Source organism: Neodiprion virginianus, chromosome 2, assembly GCF_021901495.1.
Source record: "Neodiprion virginianus isolate iyNeoVirg1 chromosome 2, iyNeoVirg1.1, whole genome shotgun sequence".
Lineage (NCBI taxonomy): Eukaryota > Metazoa > Arthropoda > Insecta > Hymenoptera > Diprionidae > Neodiprion > Neodiprion virginianus.
The window spans coordinates 36,508,101-36,524,173 of NC_060878.1; the positions used below are offsets into that span (position 1 = coordinate 36,508,101).

The following is a 16,073-nucleotide window of genomic DNA, read 5'->3' on the forward strand; positions in this document are numbered from 1 at the left end:
ACTGTAACGCGAAAAAATACACACGGATAATATACCACAAGTACTGGTTATTGATCTACCCGATTAGGACGTCACCATAGATACAGAATCGCGCTGAGCTGTGTTCACGGCACGTGATTACACGTGTGAAACCCATCCGTAGTTTCTCGGAAGTCGTCTCTAACGCCTCGACGTATTCCAAGTACCTGTACCTGTACCTGTATAACCGTCTACATATCTCACGGTGTCTCATCCAACGCACATTTACAGGATAGAAGAGAATCTCGTCCGAAGCAATTTGCCCGGTACGATCAGATCTATTAGCGAAAACCATGCTGCAATCATTATCGACTATACCTGTAATAAACTTACTCGCCGTGCACAAGCGTTTGCAAAACGCAATTACTGTACCTATTATACACTTCGAGAGCTGTGCGCAGGCACGATAAAAGGACAGCGGCTGGACGTGAAGCCTTTCGCGTAAACTGACCTCTGAGCCCATTTATCCATCTTTCTTGGGACGCGGGACTCGCGTTCGGAGTTCTAAATTTAAGTTGACCATTAATTCCGAATCTTAACAGCTCACACGAGACATTTGCAGCAAATTATGCGCTGCAATCTTGGCTATAAAAAATATACAAATCACTTGTAACGTCAATCCGTACTCTTTGTATAACTTCAGCCTATAGAGATGATAATTGGCAGAGCCGTTCTAAACTGCCTTTTAAAATTCAGCAAGTGTGAAAAAAAACACACACATACGGTAAAACCTCACACTCGTAGCAAGTGAATTGCAAATTAAAATCGGTGAACAATACATCGTCATCGAGTCCCGCCTCCGTCTACGTCATTCTGGACTTTTCGAGCGGTACGATTAGATTTGATCGAAAGAAAATCGTCGAACGTAAAATGATTCACGATCGGATCTTGACTTCGTCACTATACGTTAAAGATAAGGCAGTAACGGTAATAAAAGATCCGGCGTACTACGGTCAGGTAGGCTTGTGCAGATTTTTTCCACATAATACATCAAGGTCGTCGCGATTAATCACCGCGCGAGTGTCTGCAAAACGTTGGGATTCATATCGGCGGAGGACAACCGATCACGTGGAAATGATGCTCGATCATGACTCATAAGCACAACAATCAAAGACGAGCGATTGATGCGAATGTGCATCGCGTGTGTGATTGAACTGAAAATATAAATCATACGGTTCTCTAATCGGCAACTTTAACGAGGCCCAAGTTATTTTGTAATGATTAACGTTTTGGAAAATCGTCATTTCACAGTTGCAGGAATGAAAGATCTGAAATTCGGTGAATTATAATAAGGCAAAATGTATTCGTATTCTTAAAACTTAACCACTTCAAAGTCACTGTAAGAACTTGGATAATAATAATTTTTCCCACCAATGTTTCGTTGGGTGAACGTTACTAACTTCAGAACGGTTTTATTAATCTGTATAACGGCCGTCGTTTGAACTTTATCTTAGTTTTCTGGGGTGACGTCAGGGATTGAAACATCTGACTGTTGCAGATCAGCTGATGACGTAATACGTCTCGTCTTAAACTTCAGTTACAAGTTTCCAGGTAGCCAAAGCATTCGCTGATCCTGTTACCTGGCTATTTATAGAACGCCTTTTCTTAGAATCATGTCACGTTACCTTCTCTCCTTTCTTAAACAGCTTCAACTATCTTATAAAATATTCACCATGCAGGTTACTATTCTTATTAACGGCGCGGCATGATAGAAACTGCAGACGCGATTCTGCGATTGAAATTACACGGCCGAATTTAGCCTTGTTCTCGAAATTGGAATTTCCGAAAAAACGGATCCGCGTCCTGTATTTACGAAGCAAACGAGCCATTTTACTCAACTCGTATATTATAATATATGCAGGACATTTACTTCCCACGCGCAATGAAAGTCTTAATATCGTCAAACATATACGTGGAAAGAAATTACCCCAACGATGTATTTCTTTCTCATCTCTTTCCTCTTTTTCATCGACAACGTAGAAAATGTAAAAAGATGCAAAAAAGGAAACAGTCCAGAATTCGGGAACAAGTCGCGTTGTTTTCGGTGTATCTTTGATTCAGTCCCATAAAATTATTCGACTTATCAGTTTTCACCTGCAAGCACTTTCTGCACGGGTTCAATACGCTTGGTATTCATCTTCTTTACTCCCTTCCTTTTCTTTTTGTCTTTAATAAATCGTTGCAATACAGACGAACAGGGACAGCAAACGTATTCAGTTGGAACCTTATTTTCCACGCTTCTCTGTCCTGATATTATACGATTGAATGAACGACGGTAAAAGATGCTCCGACTGTGCCATAAGTAAGAAATCAACCGCCTGAGTCTGAGATTGTCCGTCCGTCTGCAATTCTCTGAAATTGTACCCAGAATCAGATACGCGGCTCGTTGCAGACAAATAATATCAGGATCCGCTGAACCACCCTCTTACATCTTCAATAATGTCCCTTTATTAGACACATCCTCCCACGCGATTCGTGGTATTGTTACCGAGCAATAAAGCTCTTCCCGGAACACCGCGGTTGTACATGGCTTTCTAGCAAGAAGAAAAAGAAGAGAAAAGGAGAAGAAGGAAGGACGAAAAAATATACGCGGTAAAGGAATGTTATACGTAGAGGTTGAAAGTTTTTTCGAGAAAACAAACGTTCGACATCGACGTTATTTGCTTCAAACATGTACGATCTGGGTGTGATTAATAATTTCAGGACGTACAACAATCTAGACAGGAAGTTTAATAACGTAAATAAATTACGCACCAGAAAACGTTTACTCACGCTGTTTGCGTCCGTGATATACATACGGGGTATGCGTAATTACGAAAGGGGAAAAACGAAAGAGTAAAGATTACCATTCCGCGAAACTCCGGAGTGCGTAGGATACTCGTTGATAAGAGCGAGCGCCAGGCCGAAGCGAAACGCCTCTCGGATTCGTGATACGGGACAAGTTTAAGTTCGGATGAATTTTGCGGTCGGTTATGGACGAAGCGAGACGCGTTCCTCGGACAGCGGATGTGGTTGACCACCAGACCTCTCGTCTTCTGCTAGTTATTCGTTAGGGGAAGTAGTCGAAGTCCAGCTGACCAGCCGTTCGGCGGCGGCAGCCAAATTGAGGTTTACAGTGCTACGGCTTCTACCGAACAATTTATTTCCACACAGCCGACGCGTCCTGCGGTCGGGAATAGCTATTTTCGTACCTAGGGCGTAAAATCCCAGTTTACGCCTAATATGATGGAAAAAAAGTTTTCGTACGGTTTTTAAAGCTCGTAGCTCCGTCCTATTCTGAAAATGATAATGCGTACTAATGACCAAGAAGAAGAACCCATATTTAATTTTAAGACATCTCTTGCGTCATGTTTTTCGCAGTGAATCGTTCAATGTGACGAAACTGAAGCCCGACAGCTTGCACGAAGCTCCACCGTGCTTTTCTATTCGCTAATTTAACCTGAAGCCTGCTTCGTCCGTCGATAGCCGGCAGTTCTCGGCGCCATATTGCGTATATTTTATTGTTATCGTCAGTCACGCTCCTGCAATATTCGTTCCCAATATCACGGAGGCTTCTTCTCGGCTCTTCTTTTTCGCGATGAGATTTCGACGATCGTTTCTAACGGCTATCACCCGTCGCAACGGTCGAGCCGGACGACCTCGGGAGTTGTGACAACTCGGATTCGTCGGTTGCAGCGTTATTGCGAATCTGCCGTTCACCCGCGGCCCATCTTTCTTTAAAACTCGTTAAAGTCACTATCGGCGATACGGCGTAACGACTTGCGGGAACTGCTGCGGCAAAACGTGCGGCCGGGCCGCTCTCTGCCACTCGTAAAACGGCCCGCCGCGCGCCGATAGCACGGATTCCGTTCAACGGTATCATCCTCGACGCATCTCCTCTACTCGTACTCGCGTGCGGCTTCTTAGGATGATGATAATGATGATGATGATGAGTGCTTTCGTCGGTCGGTCATTATGCAATATCTTTTCATGATCCCGTCGACGGGCTCAGCCTCGTGTTAATCCGATGTTTCTGCATCAGTTTCATTGCGGCCATGTATCATCGAACGCGTTAATTGATTCGAGTATTCAACGATCGGATTGACGCTAATACTGTAGGATTGATTAAAACTTTCAGAAACTTTATTGTCGATTCTGTCAAAGAATGTCAACGTACACATTTTCAGATTTCAACCGTAAATCGCTTCTTCTCATCGGTTTTTTTTTTTTTTTTATCGTCGTGACATAAAGATATGGTTCGTTATTCGACATTGCAGCCATTCGTGTATAATCGTTAACGCAGAAATTTATAGTCTTGTACTGAAACTTTTATCATTTCGCAGACGGAGACGCGCGATAATATTTTAAAATTGTGTTGTTTCTTAATAAATGACCTAAGCATCCAAAATATCCGACAAACTGAAATATTCGAGGGGAAAGAAATTTTTCACAGTCTCATGTATGTGAAAATAAAACGAAGAATCTGTAGAATTAATGCATTATAAAATCGTGTACATTAACTCGTTCTGCGAAATCAGTAAATCGTCTTTCAAATGTCAAGAACTAATCATACTCGGAAAAGATACTTAAGAACGTATTTATGTACTATATACGCAGCACCAATTCATATAATACGCATCAATAACAGATTAATTAGTTGTAACCGAGTTAACGGACGCGAAGCACAAACACCTGCTGGTGTCTGATAAACCTGGCGCAAGATAGCAGAGTTTCTTTTCATCTCTCATTCTTCTTTTGGTTTTCCCGCTAGTTTAAAATTTTTACCCAAATTCAATTTTAATGACGCTATAATATACAAACATAATAATTTTTTCAAATTTACGGAAAATTAGGTAATAGCTATTAATCTGTCGTGCATCGTATTTCTTATACATGTAAGATTTGGAACCTGAAATTTGTTCCGAGAAAATTTGTTTCGCATCCGGCAAGTGAAAATTAGTCGAACGCGACCTAGATCCATACTATGGCTGATTTCCGTGTACAAACTCACAAGTACACGGCTTTCAACATTTATTCAATCGACTGTATGTACAATTTGAGATTTGCCTCTTGGAATTGATGAAAGTTTCATTCGCTGGGTGGAAACTCGCATGCAACATAGACTTTGCTCGAAAGTAAGCGCAAAAAAGTGATCGATCGCTAAGTTTCATGCGAATTTGTGCAGGCACACTTTCTACAACGAAATACATGAAATGGTCGCGGTTTACTAACACACATAGTGTATATGTAAAAACACTGAGATATGGGAAAAGTTGTTGCAAATTAGGAGAATTTGCAAAGGCTCGTTCGAAAGTTATGAAAACTTGGAAATGCCGGATATACCCGTTGGGTAGAACGACTTGTGAATTTCATTTTAACTTCAAAAGAAGCTCATCCAAACTCTCTTCTTGTTTCAATTTTCTCCTCCGACGAGTAAAACCAATACCAAGAATTAACGTTTACCTATCTTTACCACGAAAAGAGGAGCTGGCTAAGGAGTATCCTTTAAAATTTGACCTTACAACCAGTCACTCTTCCTCTGATCTCCCATGCATTCTTCTTTTTTATAAATTCTCTTCCTGGCGTCCCTTACAAGCGGCGTAAGAAACTAATTTACAGCTTTTTCCCTGACGAGCGGTGCCGAGGCATTGATGAGAAAATTACTGTCCTCGAAGCGGAAGTAAGCATCTATAGTTGACCGAGTCCGCCCTCGCCTGCCTCTCGCCTCGTAAAATAGAGACAGGAGAGCGAATACGTAATGAAATTGATCGGTTTCTCGGTACAATTTAAATAAGTCACGCTCAGCTCGGTTCGCGCGATGAGGAAGAAAGCTAATGGAGGAAATAAAAAAAAAAGGGGGAAAAAAACAAGGATGAAGGAAAGAAAAGGAGTAATAAAAAAATCCCCTTCCATTCCAGGAAGCAGGAAGCTGTGCGAGGATCGGTCGACCCGAGGAACACTGCGAACCTCGGCAAAATATCCCCTGCCTCCTGTGAGGTTTGAACTCACGACCCCTGGTTTACGAGACCAGTGCTCTACCACTGAGCTAAAGAGGCTCGCTTGTGAGCTCCAGGAAGTGTGATAACTCACTCTCGTCTCATCCTCGCCCTCGATCGTTCGATGGGAAAACTCGTTTTACGTAGTAATACGTATTTAAGGATTGAGGAAAGGTAAAAAGCTGAGGTTTCGCGTCATTTTTTTAAACACGTGTAAACGTTCCGCTGAAACGATTTATACAACCGATTCCGAGTAACCTGCGCGGGTCGCTTGAGTTTTTAACTGTTAGGAACGAGTTCCGCAGACTTTGTGACATTTGAATAATTACACGCTTGCAATTAACCAGCGGTGTAAATACTTGTGCGTAAAATAAGGATCCACCTAACGTCTTTCGGCTTGTTTATCAGATGTTTTCTTTTTTTCTCTTAAATATATGCATAAAGTAAGCGACTGTCAACCGGCGAGATTGTTCTTTAAATTTGTCGAGATGAGGAAATATCTTTTCTTTATCGCTGCGTACGTATTCTTGATACCGAGCTACTTCTGGGAAATCGCGATAATTTAATTCGAGGTTTATTGCTGGTCTCGTGTTCGCTGGTAACAAGTTTTAATTTTATCGACTTATAATGACGTACATTTTTTAACCACGTGTAGGAATAATTTCCCTCTTACTTGCAGTCTTTCTTCCTTGTCCAGGGTTAAGATTAGCACTTTATCAGAAGCCGGAAACCAGAAAAATAATATGACTTATCGGGGTATGCAATTATCGCTATGAATAGTTATGCGTATGAAATTGGCCTTATTTCTTGTTTACTTTCGATTACATTCAAAGTTGTTCGACATCGTTTTACGATATACGAACGGTCTGTTTGTCTTTAATTTTCGGTTATCCCAAGGGGAAGGTATTGAAAACGATTCAAATTACCGACACAAAAATACCCAACGTTTTCACTACACTAAGCAGAGAGATGTAATTTGACGTGAGTAAAAAATTAGCTGAGCCATATACGAGTATAATACAAAGTCTAGCAATTAGTATAATGCAAGGTTTTGCTATCGTCGACCTACTTTTTTCCTGAGAAAATTCACTGAAATAAAACAGCCATCTATGGGTTGTCAGATAACCTAATAATAATAATAACGTAAATATCGTTATAAATCGACGCCATGTTGATTTGAATGTAGTCCATTGACAAGCTTAAATATGTGCAAATTATTCCGTCGCAACGGACAGCAAAACTGTTCTTTTGTTTATCTTACTTTGTTGCTTCCTTCGCACAAGATCAATATGAAATGATTTGATGTATTCGAAATGACTACGTGTATGTTCTTAATTATTGAACTGACTCTGTGAAAATAGTTACAAATACTTTTTATTCGCGGCATAATTATTGCATTTTATTACAATATTATAATATCAATATTTGTTTCGATTAAATTTGATAAAATATGTGAAAACATTAATATTTGAGCCGTTTTTAATGAAAGACCTCAAACACGGCGCTCCAGGTTGCAGAAATTGGCGGTTAATAAATTGACCGCAGATAATGTCGGGTGTCGTTTTGAGCGTTGATAAAGCTTCGCAAATAAAATTGGCAAAAAATAGTGTATAATGTGGATCGCATAAAAATAATTGGACGACGAGTACGTGGGCTACACATTTTACAAGCATAGGTTAGCCACAACCTAGCTGCGCAAGCGACGTTCTGCGTTCTCCCGAGTTATTTCGCCGGGTTCCGCGAATCCTGGCCATTATTTTTTTTTACCCCTCGTGAGATTTCAATTACCGTTGAGAAGCTGGAGAAGCAGAAGCCCTCCAAACAAGGTGGAATTTCCGGAACGCGTCGTACCAAGAATTTGGAAGTTAAAATCTCATTTCGAGACTCAAGTCGTAACGTCATTAACTTCTTCTTATTTTGCTGCTTCTTCGTCTCATTCTTCTTCTTCTTCCTCTTTGTACTCCGTGCGTCTTTGGTTTTTCTTTTTTTTTTTTAATTCTTTTTATTGCTGTTGTTTTTCTCTCTAAATTTTCTCCTCTACTTCGTACTTAATCTCCGCCTCTTTCGACAGACACCCGATCTGATCTTCTCGCGCGTCGATTTACCTTTCTCTGTTGTTGCCACCCGATACGGTACCCGTATTGATTACAGAGAGAACAATCGCGGTACGTGTAAGACAGGAAATTACCTGAGATTTTGCCATCGCGTTAAAATGACTGGGGATATTTGACCTGAAGACGTATAATCGTCGGGGGGGGGGGGGGGGGGGGGGGCAACAACTAGAAATATTAATATCGAAATTTAAGTAACAATTCTACTTTCTTCCTCAGCTGATTTGTAATGAGAATTTTTAAATAAAATTACGTTACAAGTTTTTTCTATCCGCATGTCCATCGTATCACTCTTCATCCACCCCACTTGATACCGTTTATCAATTAACGAACTTTAACAGGATTTCCATGTAGGTATCTAATTTCCCCTAAACGAAAAAAGGTTCTCGAGATTTACCGATATCAGAGATTTTTTTGTCCAATTTGAAAGTGACAGTAAGATTGGCAACGTGAATTTCATATTTGCTACGAATCTCACGACTGATGTGACGTAATACTTACAGATAATATAATTATAATGTCTATCTACGAAACAAATGCAGAAAAATTTTTATTTATTTTTTTCTCTTCAACCAGGTTCAATGAAACATTCCAGTCTTATCGACACGATGCATTGTAAACGAATATCTCTACCATATCTACACCTGTGTCAACGGCTTTATTGAATTCGAAATATTATCGTTTCTCAAGGTGAACGGTCTTACTGGTGGAAAATTTTTCACGCAAATATATGTACGATGACCTTACGCAAGTGCAAATATGGAGGCAAAGATAAAGGTGTTTTTGCTTGAACACGGACGTACGCGGACCTGTATGTGTATATGAATATAATTTTTTATCGTTATCTGGATTATTTTTGTTATTATTTTATACCCGCTCGTTCTCTGGAAACAATTATATCGGAGTCGGGGAATGATTATTTATACATTATACTTTAACGTATATATCACGCGCAGGCAAACTGTTAATTGCGTGTAATCTTACCGACTGGGCAATTTCTGTCGTCGCTGTATAAAATTAACAAACTTTCCTGGGAATAGTGATAAGTGTATTTAAACACGCCACACATGCGCACCGCGGAGTACATTAAATTTTGAACGTACGATACAGATACGTCCATCATTTCGCAAAATATTCTGCGACGTGTAACGCATGTTCACACGTAACGTCTTTGTAAATATAGTTTCTGGTGTTAAATATCGATCAAGGTGACCCGGAGCCGGATGATCTATCCACTGCAGAAAGCGACAGACGTCGACTCTATTTGTCTTAAAATATTCACAGGTTGAATGTGACGGTATTATTATTGCAGACCTATAGCTGTCTGCAAAATGGGCAAGCCTTGGGGCAATTTTACATCCAACAATGAAAATTCCGTCATTTTTCATGCGACAATCGACGAAATATTTCTGGTGCTTGATTAGCTTCGTTATCTTATTCGTATACCGATTGTGAGTTGGCTATAACGCTCTGTCAGTTTCAATGAGAGACTCGGATAATATCCCGTATTACGTGTACGCAAGTAGACATATGGATTATCTAAATAGCTGCAGGTAAACGTCAAGTAAAAATGTACGATCGTTTGAAGGATACAATCGACCAGTACACTCGTTAAGGAGATGCATAAGAATTTGCTATTGCGATATGGTAGGATTCATGCCTTTTTTTTGTCTGCTTTAAGGAAAATATGTTGGAGCGTTTTAGTTCAGAATTGCGTGTAAAATGGGACTGTATAGCCTTTTTTCGCAGTTGCGATACGTGGACTTAGATATTTGGATATAAATACGTCAACGTCGAAATCGACCAGAGCACCCCCTTAAATAATTCGCGGTATAAGAAAGGAGGAGAATCTTTTACCGAAGTTGTTTTTATCGAAGACTATTCGATCAAGTGAGCAAATGAAGCGCCAGAGGAAAATAGACGGAGAAAAAACGTTTGAAAACAAATACCGCGAAACTTTCTACGAGCGTGTAATATCAACACAGGGTTAATAGCGTTGCTTTGTCGCGTGATCCATCTTAATTTTCAACCCTTGGAACTCATTGTTCGCACGGTAAATCGATAACAAACGACGTTGATATCGAAGGGAAAAAAATAGTCGTACGTACGACTTGAGGTTTCCTTAATATATGTATCTTGGAAACGTGCACGTGAAACGAATTGATAAACGAACAGAATTCGATAGAGTGAATTACACTTCGACTTTCATTCTTATATGGATATGTAGGCGTATACGTGACGAGACGCGCGCTTTTATCCTGCAGTTTAAAAGGTGCGATATTTGACGAAAAGCTACAAAAAGGGAATTTGTAACTATTACTATTCGGAGATGTTCATTTTTTCGTCTCGTAAAATTCAACGTTATTCTTTACATCCCCAGCTAGCGCTATCGAGGCTACAAATCCGACCCAGATTTTGCGAACTGACTCTATTTTCACGTTTCCGCGTATTGAAGGAGGAGGGTCCGCATTTGCGACTCCGGTTTGCCCGACGTAATCACGTCATTACATACAGCCGAGTTTATTTGGATGTAGGATCTCCTCTCCGCGTGCAGATCTTGGCAAGCCTTCAAGATATAGGTAAGCAGTATACGATGCGGTAGAACGAGTACCTTTTCCGATATCGGAAATCGCAATATACGCTCAAGTACAGGCAAGTCGGTGTGTGCGTGCAACAATGCGAAACGTGTTTGTTACAGAGACGTAGGCACTATTGAAGTCACGGAATTGGATTCGAGAATCCGCGGAAGACTTTTGCGCATCGGAAAGAGCTGTGGGTACGGCTTTAGATTTCCTCGAAGTGTTTACTAGACCATTATGATCAGATCCGCGCGCACAGGTTTCTCAGAAGTTAATATACTGCGATGTAGGTACGTATGTTGGTTAAATTACTTGACGGAGAAAATTAGACGCATGCTTATGTTGTACACGCTTCTACGCAACCGTGGTTCGATCGTCATACGCAGGTATACCTCGATATCAAAGAGATGAGATACCGTCTTTTTTATTATAAATTTAAAGAATTTTTTAATTTAGATAGTCGAAGTATGAAGAACCGAAACTATAGAAAAGTCAGAATTAGAATGCCAAAATTTGTCTCAATAATATAGAATTGTATACGGATTATTCATTTTGCCGTTGTATGTTTGTATATTTTGTCTCTTTGTACCAAGTGGATACGAAAAATTGAAAATTAGAAATTCGAACTGGAAAAAGACGAAAAAAAAAATTATTCGTGTAATTATATACATGTACATATATCCCTGAATCCTAGATCGCGATTAGGTCTGTGAAATTAAGATCGACAATTTCGCAACCGATTACTACGATATTCGAAACTGATCGGTATCAGAACGCTTAAACGACCGATAAAACACTTTCCAGCATAAGTGTTACTCTGTTCGGTTACAAACAATGCCTGCTATTTTCAGGTCTTGGCACGGTGCGCGAAATTATATATTCTGGCTGTGTGTATTTCGCATCGACTAAGCGTTTGAAAAATTTACAAATTTCTACCACCCAAGCTCAGAGACTGAACCTAGGTTCGTCCACCTTGCTGTCAAACGTTATTATATCAGCTTACGAATTATTTCTAACTAGTGGAAAACGAATGAAATTCTGTAATGAATTATTTTTTTTTCAATCAGGGTAATTTGATAAAAGATGTGACAGTGTCATGAAGTATGTTTGTGTCGTGGATTTTAATTGGTAGTTATGCTTGATCGTTTCAAAGTGAAGAGAGATCAATTATACGTGTACTGTTAAGATCAAAAGCGATTGCCGGAAGTATTTGGAAGTAATTGGAAATTATCGGAAATTCCGGAAGCTTGCATTGGGAGTTATTTTTAATCACGTTGATTCGCAAAAATAAAATGTAAGCGGGGAAATTTTGAATAATAATTACCCAATTGGGGGCTTCCTTGAATTACTGCAATATTACACTTTATTCATTATCAGATTGAAAAATTTTTGCAACGTATCTGATTATAACAAATACTTGTAAAACTAAGAATTTACCGACTGCCTTAATGAAGAGTTCAAAGAATATTAAAACAATGCTGTTGTCAGTAATCAGCTTTAAATTTTTTCAAAAAAAGGGGGTCAATAATGATAAGGAATGAGAAAATCCCAATTTTCACTTTACGTTATTTATGGAAGTCCCCATTAGGTTACACAAACCGAATGTAGATTCAACAAAAGTTCCCGGTTAACAAGATTTCCAATAAAATATCTACGCATATAACATATCAATAATAATATAACATTCTCGCAAAAGTCAGCGATATAATTGAGCTCTGTACATCGTAACCTCTGATAGCCAGTAAAAAAAAAGTGTCTGAATGGGGGCACACGGGAAGCTTAAACTCGCACACGCATTTACACGTACGCATACTTGCCGTTTAAATATTCAACACTTTTAGAGGAATTTGCGAACGTTGCAGAACGCAAGAATATTGTGAGGAATTTTTTTCAACAGAACTTTATTTCCCACAGATACTTATCTCAGGGTCTAGACTCAACCGCGGGATTGACGAGCAAGCATATCCTCGTTAATTCCGATCGGTCCCATGTGTATAATTATGCACCGAAATTATTTTTACGAACCTGCGTTATAGCCAACTCGAATAATCTCTACATCTCAAATTAATTTCCCCGAATTTCAACTGCCAATGTAGTAAACCGTTTTCACATTATACGGTAAGATTGAATTTGCAATCTCAAAGTCGAAGAATGTGTAATTTGGAGGAAAAATACACAAAAGAATAAATATATATATATAACATGCACGTACACCACTCTTGCAAAATTTAAGATCGTTTGACGTGATCAAGCTCAGCTGCAGCAAACAAATTTTACACAGTCCCGTGAAGGATTCTGGCACCCGACGTGCTACTTGGAATTCGAATTTTTTTCTTTTATTTAATGTTACTTTATTTTTCTTTGTAGCACATGGATACAGCACAAATAATTACAACTAAGCGTGTACCAAGAATAAAATGTTCGTAGACACCTAACGCGCAGTTATAATTTGTAAGCTACATGGCTCATCAATCATAATTTTTTTAAATCAACGTACAGTAAATACGTTCATGCTAGGTCAGTTTACTTATACAGTAATCTTTGCTGTTCATATTCTTTCGGTAATAAAATTTGACGTCGATAATTCTTTGTTTTTTTTTTTTTCTTTCACCTGCACCTTAATCGCAGGCAAGTTATTACTTCAGGTATAACATACTTCCGCCAATTATGCACACAACGATACGTATGAACGACTCCAATCACCGGAAACTGCGGTTTCGTTACACCAGCTTTTGCATAATTGTAATTAATTCCGCGTGGATTTGCATAGGCGGAAAATTAGACATTAGCTTGTTTTGAAACAGTATACGTAATAATCCTATACACATATCAGTTGTTTATGACGTGATAATCCATTTAGGACTTAACAGCACTGGAACAATGATCAATAATTATGAGCCTATCTCGAGTTGTAGAAGCGTAGATCGTTGTCGATAATTAATGAAAGATGATAAACCGATTTGATATACTAATAGGTAGAAATAAAGATGTTATCTGCTCGTAAGCGAGAATGTGCGAAAAATTTCCCGCTAAATTACGCGGAATTTATACGCGTTGCCGGAAGTGTGATAATTCTCAGCTACGGTTTTCTCCACCCGGTAAACAGAGATTAACCGCAATTTGTTGTCCCGCGAATTAAAATAAAAAAAATTTTATCGACCCGGTTTATTGCTTTTTTTTTTTTTTTTAGACCGGTAATAACGTGGATGATAATTAGTATATTCGCGAATTGTTTTTTGTTTCCGGGAGATATTGTAGAATAAAATGCGTGCTGATTGTCAATTCAAAAATCAGTTCCCAAGATACGATCGCGTTTAATATTTCATACGTTATTCCGTGGGTGAAACAGGATTTAGCATCAGCAGAATTACGTTTGCGGAATAGCCAGGCGTATGACAGAGAATTGCGGAAAAATAAAACTGGCATTAAGTAATATGCGCACTGCAGGAATGCGGCACTGCATGCGTAGAGCAGTTTGATCGAAAACGTGGAAGCGACCTTGGATCGCGGTTTGCGATATGAAATTGTGCGATTCTAGGAAATCCGCGAGTATCGCAGTAACGGTAATGAGACAAAGCTTTAAATATATTGTCGCCAACTAAAGCTGATCCGATTATATGCGACTGTAAAAGTTCCTGCGACGGAGGAGAAAATGTTAAAACACTGAAATTCAATTATAAACACCTCGTTACTACAGATCAACTGGGTCAAATTGTGATTAAGAATAATGTATTTCTTGTTTAATCAAAAGTTTAATATTGGTAATTTACAAAGAATTCATTCATTCGGTAATTCAAAAGATTGTAGAATAACGTGATACAATTCTGACGTTCTTGGCAACAAGTTTTTTGCGACTGAAATTCAGTGTCGAAGCGTTTCTTTCTGGATCACAGAAGAGTCTGAAATCAGACTCAACTCGATCAATTTCGGTTGTCCTGTTTAACTTTTGTTTTCTTATCTTTTTGATTCGACCCGGCTATACGTACCATAAATCCTTAACCCTTTCAATCACGCAATTCAGGTACCTGGGAATGCAAAAAAATTCAGAATTTTGCATGAAATATAATGAAAAAATGCCAAAAAAAGGCTGCCACTACAGTGGCTTCTGTAACTGAAAGGGTTAAAGCGCACTCATGCGATTGAGGATTGTGTACGTATACGTATACAAATACATGTATGAGAAGACCGTCGTTTCTGCCTCTGCGATCCTGTGACCGTCTAGACTGTACGATAATAAATAAAAACAAATACTAAGAAATCCGATCGACGGTTGGCCAAATGTGCGGCGCAGTATATTTTCTGCGCGAATAGGTATACCTATGAGGGTGTTTAAATATGCGGCGTTGCAGAGGAGGCGTCGATTGGCAAAAGGCAAAAGTTGAAAGAGAAAAAACCAAAAAAACACCAACGCGTTGTGCAGACCTACGCAATTGTAATGGCAAAATCGTTGGCGCCACTTGTACATATTTTTAGCAACACCTGTCTCAGTTTTCCACCAACGGCTAAATATGTCGTCAAGCCTGTTCGTAAACATCCCGACGCGTTTCATCGTCGACGTCACGGAGCAACGGATAAAAGGAACGGGGGAGCCAAAGTGAAAATAGCGTTTTGACGGCCAGTGATGCTCGCGTGACGTCAACAAGTCACGTAGATACGCCGGATAGGCAGTTCGTGGAATATTTAAAACTGTTTTGCACCGCTGTTTTCAATTTTCATTATTTCCATTTCTCATACTCCTCTTCTCCTTCGTATTAATCTTCTTTTTCGTCAATTTCGCTGCAGTGACGCCATCGCGCGTCATCGATACAACATTAATAATAATAATAATAACAACAATATATTATTATTATTTATTATTATTATTTCTCAAGAAGCAGAGACACTTTAGCGTCGCTCGTCGTCCATACCAGAACACCGCTTTACTCATCTCGAAGGAACGCGAGCGTCTGGCAGCCTCGGTCTTTGTTCGACGTTTGAAAATCGTACTCGAAGAATTGTTTTCAGGCTGTTTTCACCCGACAGCTAACATCAACTTCTCCGAAGCCGCATAATTCAACTTTCGGATTATGGGCGACCTTACGAGCTCAGCTCGCCCACGATCAACCTCCGTGAATCATTTCTCGAAATAAACTTTCCACCTTCCTAAAATAGCATTCGACGATCAACGCTGCACGAAACCCGTGACTTCTTATGTGCTAATCTAGTTCCGAGTCTTGCTCAGTGGGTCACGTGTACATGCGACGTATTATGTACACGTGCGTACGTGTGTGTGCTTCGCAGAGTTCTTCCGCAAGATTGTAACCGTGGTATAATATCGAGCTATTTATAGCCGTTGAATGTAAGAAGAGTAAAATAAAAATCTTGATTAATGCGTGTCACACACACACAGC

General features: G+C 39.5%; 1 protein-coding gene and 1 non-coding gene across 3 annotated transcripts in view; both read right to left on the minus strand.

Moving 5' to 3' along the window:
• Window positions 1-16,073, minus strand: part of LOC124297077 (intraflagellar transport protein 56) — a 64,770-nt gene that overhangs the window by 39,649 nt on the left and 9,048 nt on the right. The gene's annotated exons all lie outside the window — the stretch shown is intronic.
• On the minus strand, window positions 5,982-6,053 carry Trnat-cgu (transfer RNA threonine (anticodon CGU)). Its single transcript has one exon. It is a non-coding gene; the product is annotated as a tRNA-Thr (tRNA).